General features: G+C 37.0%; 1 non-coding gene across 1 annotated transcript; it reads left to right on the top strand.

Annotated features, from left to right (window-relative positions):
* The first annotated feature begins 3,145 nt into the window (after positions 1-3,145).
* Trnas-cga lies at positions 3,146-3,227 on the top strand. Its single transcript has one exon. It is a non-coding gene; the product is annotated as a tRNA-Ser (tRNA).
* Positions 3,228-11,335: the final 8,108 nt, after the last annotated feature.

Genomic DNA, 11,335 nt, shown 5'->3' with positions numbered 1-11,335 from the left:
TGTAGATCCATGTAGAAAATATCCAATGGATTATTTATCTTTGTCTTTTGTACAAATTCTGTTTATTCAAATGAGCTTTGACAGATTTTCAAAGTTGTTTGCTTATTTTGAACATTTTGCTTCAGTTATCTAGTGTATGTCCTCATGTATTCGAACAAAATACCAATGAACTAACCTAGGTTTGCTATTATAAAGATTTCCTTCCCCAGATTTAATACTCAGGAACAATGTTTTCTGTGAAAAAAGCATTGTAACAGTCTTTGGAATTGGTTCTGGTTCAATTAAGAAGGCTTGCTCATTCACGACTGCAAGTTTGCATATGTGGAACTCGGTCATTCGCCATAAAATCAGATCTTTTACTCATGGCAATAGTTCACCATTTGACTCATACATTTCAAATTAACCCTCACCGAAATATAACTGACTTTTCTTTGAAAGCTTTATCCAATAATTGTTTTTACTATTTTGTTATTTTGTGAAAATACTAATATTATCAAAAAGACACTGTATAGTCACGTGTTATACCATAAATCCTTCAATATGTGCTGTGTATGAGTTACATGCCCCAATATTATACAAGTTAACTGATATATGCTTGCCTCAGTTTAATGTCATGTCACACAGTGGGTAAGACTTCCACCCGTATCCCCTAAATTTTAACGATGATGAAAATATGAATATGTATATTCAGGTATTATACAGGTAATATGATGTGACTAGAAGTCATAAAATAAGTTTAAAAATGACTTTGTGCACACAGACATTAAATTATCAGAGTTAGGGTTGGGGTTAAGGGTGGGGGGGGGGTGGGGGTAGTCTTTCCACACGGTGAGGAAGCCACTATCTCTATACCATAATTACTGGAGTGTATGTCAGTTTGACAGAAGAATGTGCTGTTTATAGGTGTTTGACAAGGACTACTTGATACTTTTGTGTTTATTTGTCTTTGACTTGTGTATTGCTTTCTCATGAGATGTTGGATAAGTTTTTTATTTATCAAAACTGATTTGTACAGAAATAATATATTTTCATCCTGTTTGATGTTATTTAAAAGTGATGACATCTTATTCATGATTTTGTTTTCAGCTAGTGTATGCTACCAATAGATCAACTGGAAATGTACCATTGATATTATTTCCCAGGAAGAAGCGTTTGTTTGATTTCTTAACATATTTCACTTTTATTTCTAGTTGGTTAGGGCCATGTTCACTGAATTATTCAACTTGAACTTGTTGACCAATTTTATTTTTGCGCCTATGCTTTGTGTGGGGTAAAGAACTTTCATTGGTTATGAAAGCTGGCATATGCAGTATGAAGAGTTATTCACTTTGAAAAACAGGTGCATACACACAGACATAGATCTTATGTAACAAATACACAAAACTTGACAGTTTCTACAAATAAATGGAGATTATTATTTCACACAAAACCCTTTACATTTTTTCTCTGTGATATTTGCAGGCTGCATAATTATTTTCAGCCAGAAACAATCACTGTAAAGACCTACCAGTACAGGAACAGTGTCGCAGGGTTCAAAGTTTATGTACACAAACAACATTTGACTAATTCTTCCCTACTTAGTAACTGTGTTTTTTTGTAACTTATTATATTCTGTCTCTCGAAAATGTCTGAGTGTCTAAGAAAATGAGTTTTTAATGTTGCTTTGTAAAATGTCTTCATATTTATCGCTCGGAAGTGTGTAATTTCAAAATGATTGAATAAAAATGACAAGACTAATACTGTATGTCTAAGATTGGTATAATTCAAAGTCTGATATTTATGGGTTCTTTGTTCTGCACACCAAGGCATTGGTGGAGTTGTGTGTTTGAGTTTGTTTCTTCAGAGTCAGAAGTTATGAATGACCCTATGATATGCAAAAGATTACCCTGTACAGTCATTGTTGTATAAAGTGTCCATGCTGATAGGTCTGTGTGTTGTGTCTTGTAATGATGGGAAGATGTGCGTTGTGGTTCAACAACTGTTGGACTGATGCATACCAGTTAGAATTGATCTTCAGTAAACCATGCTTGTCGTAAGAGGCGACTAACGGGGTCAGGTGGTCAAGCTCGCCGACTTGGTTGACACATGTCAGCACATCACAATTGCATAGATCGATGCTCATGCTGTTAATCACTGGATTGTCTGGTCCAGACTATTATTTACAGACTGCTGCCATATAGCTGAGTAAAACTAAACTCACTCACTCAACTGTTACACCTGCCCTGATATTGCCGGAATATTGCTAAAAGCAGGGTAAATCTAAACTTACTCAACTATTGGAGACATATTCGGCCTCACCCTTAGCCCCATATGATAATTTCTATGCTGAGGCTTGAATTTTTATGTTTTAATTTGTGGTTAGACTAAATTTATTATTTATTATGAAATATCTACAGGTAATTATTTAAAAACAGGATACAGGTGGTATAAGCAGTGTAAAGAGAAATGAAATGTTTCGTATGAAAAACCTATTCAAAGTGTTTCATTGTTTGTAGAACAAAAAATCTAATTAAGACTAACTTGAAGGCAACCCACTGGGCTTGCTGGTTTTGGAAAGGTAGGTAGATCTAATTAAGAGTTTCCATTAACAAATCTACAACTCAACAGTAACATTTACAAAACAACACGTAGTTTTACTAGGGTCTTAAAATGATTTGTTATTTTCAGTTCAACTTTCAATTTCTCATTTCACTTTTCAGTCGTAATGTTAAAACAAATCGACCTGTCTTTCAATAAGTAGAATATTTACATATATGTAAGTATAGTTGTATATACACGACTTGACAGAAAAGCGGCCTGATAGGTATAGCGAACAATAAGAATTTAATGTATTATCGATGATTGTATTATTTTTGGCGTCTTCACTCAATGTAAAGAATAAAAGAATTCGTCGGTCGGTCGTGCGACGACAGTACGGAACAAATAATTCAAATAGTATTAGAAGCGGTCGTAAAATCTGACCTATAAATGAGTAGATGGCTCAACAGAACCTTAATTAAGCGACCTACATAAGAATCTTACAGGGATATTATTACACGAAAAGAAACTATTGAAAAGGACAACTTGGAACAAATACGGAAGTGAATTTTTTCCCTTATTGCCTTTGCATACAATATATACCAGATAAATTAAAACAGTAGCAGGAGTCGTCGTGGCCGAGTGGTTAAGGCGATGGACTCGAAATCCATTGGGGTCTCCCCGCACAGGTTCGAATCCTGTCGGCGACGTATATTTTTGCGGAGAATTTTCATTACTTTTGCAACGTAAGTGGATGATACAACGCAAATTGTTTGAAACTACTAGTTTTTCCTTTCATGTTGTTTATGAAATATAATGTCGGTTCACATTAAATAAAGGAAATCTTTGTAAGGGATCATGCGGATTTTGAAAATACACGGACAACATGAAGAGACCTTTAATACAGACACCTACCAAATCTTGCCTCGTTTCAGTCAAAACTGGTTTCAAATCAAATTTGGTTCTCATTTTTTAATGTATAATCACAATGGACTGAAGTAAAAGTTGATAATACAATGTTATACATGTATATTGCGTTGCTGAATTTCTAAACCGGAAAGGGTGTCAAGCAAATGACTAGCTAAGATTGATTCGGCGATGACCACATGATCTTACAGTCTTACACAATGATAATATGTTAACAAGATGATTAGCACCCATCAATCATTCTGCCACCAAACATATTTATATCGTACAAATACCAGCTGGAGCGATCGCTGCTCAGCCCTGAAGGAAGAGAAACAGTAAATCAAATAATTTTTATCAATTCCAAGGTTATGACTCAATTTGATTATGGTGTAATATTTGCATGTATTATCGAATAAGGATAGCTCTTTTGAAATATTGACCACTGTAAAAATTTGGTATTTTCGTTTCGAGCGTACATGAAACCTGTGAGTATGTTAATTTGTCATGAACGTTTTACCGCACTTTTTAAACAATAACAAAAGAAAAAACAACATACAAACAAACAATGCAGACATATTTTTTCAGATGGTATATCTGTCTTACAGTATTGGGTGTTAAACAATACACCTTGTCACAGTATTCTATGTACAGGGAGTGAGTAAGTGAGCACACGCTATCCTTAATGTTTGCTTATCCAGGTAACCATTGCACGGAATCCAGGGAACCATTGCACGGAGTCGTATCATCTGAATTACATGGTTTCATCGTATTCCATATCGTTGGATAAACTGAACAGATTCAGTCATCGTCGTCGTCGTCATCGTCATCATCACTAAATCTTTCACCCATCTAACCTTTCAATCCTCATTTAATATTCCATCATCTTTCTTTCATACATGTATTAAATCCTCGATCGGTAAATCATGTAATGTTTCCTCGATCCATCCGCCAAGACTTCCTTCAGCTTGTCTCTCATCTCCATATCGTCATTGTGAACAGCATTGTGATCTTCCATATTCAAAACGTCTATCAATTGTCTATTCTTCCACTAGCAACTGTCTGAACGTTCACATTTTAATTTCCCATCCATCTAATCTTCATTATCAACTACCGGATCTTCCATATTCTATTCTTCTATCCATCTGTCTAATCCATTTATTATTTCGACTCAGTGTGTGAAATAGTTTCAAAATTTTGCTAACCAGACAGGCTAGCAATGCCTGAAAGTTACTAGCCCACAAAATTATTCACTGGCCCGAACTTTGAATATAGGCACGGGGTTTCATCATTAAGCTGCTAATATGATGAACATTTTTATCAGGCCATAATCTTGCATGATTTAAAAGTGTATTATAACTTAACAAGTCGAAGAGAGTGATATACATGTATTTACAAAATGACCCTATGAAAATTCACTAGCCACTCGGGCCAGTGACTGTGGAGATTTACTGGCCCGACTGGATTTTTACTAGCCACGGGCTAGCGGGCCAGTGGCTATTTTGAACACTGTTTCGACTCTGATATTCTATTAGCAGTTGCCAGCACACAACAGTCTGTTTCCATCATTTGATCTATGATCTTCCATATTCTAATCATCCATCTATCTGATCTTCTAAAAATACGATCTTCCATAAAATAATCGAGTGAGTGAGTGAGTTTGGTTTTAATAATAATAATAATACATTTGTAAAGCGCCTAATATCCACCTTACAGATGCTCAGTGGCGCTAATACATTGATAAAACTGAACATATATACATAAAACAGAGAATGATTATCTACTGATAGAAATAGAGGAGTCTTAAGCTGTGATTTAAACGTGTCTTTAGTGGTTGTAATTCTGAGGTTTTGGGGAAGCGAGTTCCAGAGTTGTGGGCTGACGAAAGAGAAGGCGCGTTCGAAAAGTCCATTTAGTGATTTTGGTTGAGTCAGAGAGAGTCACTGGAGGATCTGAGATTCCGCTGAGGTGAGTAAGGGGAGATAAGTTCTTTGAGATAGGATGAAAAATTTTCATTGTCGAGACAGTCGTGAGTGAGGGCGAAGAGTTGGAAGGTAATTCTTGCAGAGATGGGAAGCCAGTGAAGTGACTGAATGCGCAGGAGAGATATGGTCATAGCGGGAAGAACGGGAGATACATCGGGCCGCTGAGTTCTGAATTCTTTGAAGTTTCTGAATTGATTTGGATGACATGTTGGCGTACAGTGATTTGCAATAGTCAAGTTTTGAAGTTTTGCGCCACTTCTAGCAATATTCCAGCAATATCACGGCGGGGTACACCAGAAATGGGCTTCACACATTGTACCCATGTTGGGAATCGAACCCGGGTCTTCGGCGTGACGAGCCAACGCTTTCCCAACTAGGCTACCCCATCGCCCCCATAAAGTAATGGAATCTATCCATATCATCAACTTGGTGTTCCGTATTATTTCCTTCCATCCATCGATCTTAATCTTCCATCAGCTATCTGATGCTTCCATAACAGTTCTCGGATATTCCATATTCAATCCTTCCAATTATCTAATCTATATCTAATTATTTGGCTATATTATCTACCGTATTGTATTAATCAATCTATCCATCTAAACATCGGCTATCAGTAATCTGAGTTTTCAGTAAACAATTCTTTTCATCCATCAAATATCCTATCATCGAAGGGGCGGTGGGGTAGCCTAGTGGTTAAAGCGTTGGCTCGTCACGCCGAAGGCCCGGGTTCGATTCCCCACATGGGTACAATTTGTGAAGCCCATTTCTGGTGTCCCTCGCCGTGATATTGCTGGAATATTGCTAAAACGGCGTAAAACCATACTCAGTCAGCCTATCATCGAAACTTAAATCCATCTATCCATTGTATTTTTGTCCATTCTTGTAATACTTCTCCATCTGGTCGTCCATCTTCAATCTAATCCTTTCTTTTATACCCACCAGCTTCATTTTAAGCTTCCGTCACCCATTTGTTATTTATCTAATAACTGATGGTTTTCCTCCCACAACAAGCTCACACCGTGCGAAATCTGTAATACTCTTAAAAGCGATGCACCTACTCCCTTGCTCTATGCGGTGATTTTTCCGGGTTCATAACTTAATGAAAGAAATATATTCAAACAAACTTTCCTTAATTTTAGTTGAAAAGGTTTTGTAACCGCAAATTAGACGAGTTATTACATCGTTTAAACACAGCATGGGCGGATCCGTGTGTGTGCGTGTTTGCGTGTGTTCGTGCGCGCGCCCCCTTTTGTCCTGAAAGTTTATTTAATGGCCATTGAAATTTCTCAAGAGTGTGCTTCTCCTTCCCTCCCCCTTCCCTTTCTCAAAATCTCAATCCAACCCTGCACGGGAATAGACACGATTCCTATCATGAAATAAATAGCATTTTAAACACCAAAGCCTCTCAATGTATACACCTGATAGTAAATAGACATATATTTCATAATGTGAATAGACGCATTCAGTGTAAATTTTAAAATCCAGACAATGACCACAGTCGATTATCTGCCGTAACAAATTCCTTAAGGTGAAAAGGGCGATAATCCGGCGAACTTTATATATGATTGGATAATATAAGCAACAGTACATACCCAAGGCGCTGTGTTACCTTGATCAACGGGATAGTTTTTTCTCGCATTGTTTTAACCAACCCAACTCCCTGCAAGTAATGTTATAATATTAAACTATCATCATCTATATCATTCATGTCTTTACCGTTAAATTCCATGTTCTTAGACAAACCTATATCGATAACATAACACATGATACGATCAGTAAACACTGAAAATAGTTGCAAAATGACATTTTTGTGTGAAAAACAGTGAAGGATGAACTACTAGTAACTGTTCATACCCATTTTACCAAATTCCATCGAGTGTCACAAGACGGAAAGAAATATTCGATATTCATTATCACGTTCACCCACTCGAGCCGTGTATCCTCACTGGTCACTTTAAGACTGTGTTGACACGTGTTCCGAACGCTCTTATTTAAAACAGCAGGGGGTCGAAATGTTAGTATTTCATAGCCACAAACCGATCGATATTAATTTATAGCAGCTAATATGCTTTAATTACTTTCTTTGTACAATGTCGATTGCAGTAATTAAATCTGCATGGCCAGAAAAGGAACACAGACTTTGCTATTGGTGAACGTGGAAAGGTCGTGGTCATTATTATTATAACAAACACTTTTCGCGGGTAATTACAGTCGACGGAGTTTATCAGGCACTCAGTAACTGATGCCGTATTTGCTCTGTTTACGCTCCTAATGGTTTTTAATTGAAATATCAGTTGAACTAATCTGGCGGAATATGGACACCAGCAGAGCTGTTGATCGGTTAAAGTCTAATGCAGAAAACAATGGGGTCTGTAAGGGTGTATACATACGCAGCCACTCGGCATGAATATTCACCTTGGAGCCAGTCCACATGTTATACTGACAGAGGTACTCCGCCTCGTGCATTTACAGTCAAGCACATGCACGCGCATTTCTATGCATTTATGAATTTTGTACTAAATGACCGTTAATTTGTAGGGAAGCAAAAAATCAACACGTATTTATTAAGACACATAACTCATCGACTAATTTCAGAAAAAGATTGTGATTGAAATTATGTGGATTTCCTACCATGATCACAACATCAGATGCATGGTCAGGTTTCTGAATTGGAACTAAAACCTTTTGGCAAATAACCGAGTCAATATTTGAAGGAGTTGAGGCATGTTAATTTTGCAGTAAAATTGATTTGCCTTAAAATGCAGTAGCTTAACTATTTAACGATTTGCATAAAATGTTTTAAGGATTTCGTAAATCTATATAATCCTTATTTCGTTTTTGTTGATTCTTTTTCAGACGTTGATTTTCTTCACACTTTTAATAACATCACGTCCTGAAACCGACCAGCAATGACAGACTACATTAACTTGTCAACATAACAGCCGTGGTTCTTTTTCACTTGTCTAAGAAAAGATGTCCATGGAATAATGGTTTAGTCAGATTGAAATAATGGTGATTTGAACAAATAAGTGGCTGCTTAAAAATCGTTATTTTCCCCGTTGCTGTTCGTATTAAAAGTGTTATCTCGTCAATGCCTGACAATTTCACTATCATATTTAAAGCAGCACTGACAGAGAGTTATATCCAATGCAATCCCGTATTGTTACCTTTACCATATGTTCACATGTTCTTTATGTAAGTAATTGCCTTGCCTTGCAAGTGTTTGTGACTTGAGGAAAAGAAACGTTCATCTCTACAATGATGCCGGGTGTTTACGCTACGTGAAAGTGATTCATAAACACATGTTTGTGATGTAGTTGTAGCAGGGCGTGGTGTCATCCCACAGATGACATCCTTACCTTGTCAGCTTGCTGACGGGGTTAACGTCTTTGGTCATGTGGACAAGGCGTCCGACTTCTGATCAGAAGGTCTGTGGTTCGAATCCCAGCACGGGAATCGGAAATTTTATGGCCGCTACATAGTCATAACCGTAAATTGAGACTTAGGATGACTATGAATAATTTTGTTGAAGTTTATGTTTTATGTTTATGTTATGTGAGGACCCTATAAGCGCGTGAATTTCTTGAACGAGCAAATTCTAGTACACAGTCCGAGCGGAGGATACGCCACCTGCATGGATCTTCAGATACATCTAGACTCAGGAGTATAAATTCGCAGGTAAACACGCACGCATTTGCACAAACTAATGCAGGCCACACACATGCAAACACGCACACACATTGATACAGGAAGACACCCACTTCTACTCACAGACAGCCACCGTGCATCTGTTAAACATATCCATATACACAACTCCACGAATTGATAACCAACATCCTCCACAGTATCATATAATGTGAAAATAACTTAAAACACCAGACCAATCTTTCTTGTTTTATTGATGAATCTGTCCTAAAACTTGTCAACGTAAAATTTTAAGACAAAATGCTGTGATTGATGGAAAATGTGTTTACAATGAACATGTATTTTTCTTATAACATGATGTGAAGATGTTTTCATGTTGAAGAAAATATTTAAGAAAACTTCGGGATGCACCTCAGCATATTGTCAAAGAAGTATATATATAGCTGTAACAATGTTTTAACATGCATTGCTGTATGCAACTTCGGATAAATCGCATAAAACATTTCGAATTAGATTAACGCTAAGTCTCTGAATAATTTTGATAGAAACAAATAATTTATTTTAAATTAAAAAGGAGCCCCAGTGAGATGGGAGATTCAGAACCTGAAGAAATCTAGACTTGCTTCATTTAGGACCTTAGCATTGCAGAAAGGGCTTGGTAGCATTATTTCCCCTTCCGAACAGCCTTTTCTACAGAGAAAATAATGCGGTCCGGGGTCTGTAAGGCAGACTAATCTCAAACCATAAATTGTTCTTATAGTTATTGTTTCAATGAGATCGGATACAATGCAAAGATGTATATGAAAAATAATGAATAGTTGTTGTGATTGTTAAACGGACAATTTACTTAAATACCATGGAAATACAATCGAAACTGTATATATTAGCAATGGAAACTACATGTATTGTAATTGTTTTAACGGTATTGGGTGAATTGTGTGAAGTCTCTGACGACATAAACATTAATATGAAAGCTAATACACACACTTTTGTAAATGTCTGTAACATATCCGACAAGTCGAAACGATAATGAAATAATAATGGAATTGCCAAATGTGTATGTAACTACTGTAACGGAAAATTCCTATGAAATCTATGAAAATTTCATAGCAGCTCCAATGATCGATAGTATTGTAGATGCTTAAAATACATTCGATAAATTGCCTGAGAACTTTGAAAATAACTGCTAAAATGATCAAAAGTAACTTTAGCAACTGGATAATCCATGAAAACGTAGAGATTTTGTAAAAGGTAATTGTTTGAACCTATTGGATAAATCGCATGAAGATTGCAAACACACACCCCACACACCCCACACCACAAAATTAAATAAATAATGTCTCGTGAACATTGATGTTCATACGTGTGCTGAATTTGGCGTTAAGCATGTTTAAGGAGGCCATTTTGAGGGTGATCTTTGTGACGTTTGTTGAGTTGAAGCATACTCTGTGTCTAATATTTTAACACCCGTGAAGATCCGGGTTAGAATTGGTCTTCAGTAACCCATGGTTGTCGTAAGAGGCGACTAACGGGATCGGGCGGTCAGACTCGCTGGCTTGGTTGACACATGTCATCGGTTCCCAATTGCGTAGATCGATGCTCATGCTGTTGATCACTGGATTGTCTGGTCCAGACTCGATAATTTACAGACCGCCGCCATATAGCTGGAATATTGGTGAGTGCGGCGTAAAACTAAACTCACTCACTTTGTAATATACCAGTCTGGAGAGAGTCTAAAAGTATATATTATATTAATATATTGAATCCTATCCCTTTCACTGGGAATAAAACATGTTGAAAAAATTCTTGCACAGAATACTTACATGCACGTGTTTGCCAAAACAATAATTATTAGATAAGAATCTAACGGTATTCCCAGGCAATGTTACAAGGGCAAATTAGATGGACTCGTGTATTGTCGTGGTAATTCTTTAGGGAAAATGAAATTGCTAGAACAATGTTGTATCGCCAATGGGCAATGTTACAGTGGTAATTACGAGGGCTTCTCATATTACCATGATAATTATTTAACGGGAGAGACGGCTTCTGGTATTCTGGCACAATATAGGCAATTTAGATGGCAATATCATAAGCTCACACTCTAGTCAGTACAGTGTTATAAGCATAAGAGGCGACTAACGGGATCGAGTGGTCAGACTCGCTGACTCGGATTGATGAAGATCAATGCTCATGACCTCAGTCAGTGGATTGTCTGGTCTATACTCGATTATTTACACACCGCCGTTACATAATGGCGCTGAGTGTAACCTTCAACAGCAAAC

The sequence above is a fragment of the Haliotis rubra genome, unplaced genomic scaffold, assembly GCF_003918875.1.
Source record: "Haliotis rubra isolate DU_JTF1 unplaced genomic scaffold, ASM391887v1 Scf44, whole genome shotgun sequence".
Lineage (NCBI taxonomy): Eukaryota > Metazoa > Mollusca > Gastropoda > Lepetellida > Haliotidae > Haliotis > Haliotis rubra.
This window is presented reverse-complemented; position numbering and strand designations above follow the sequence as displayed.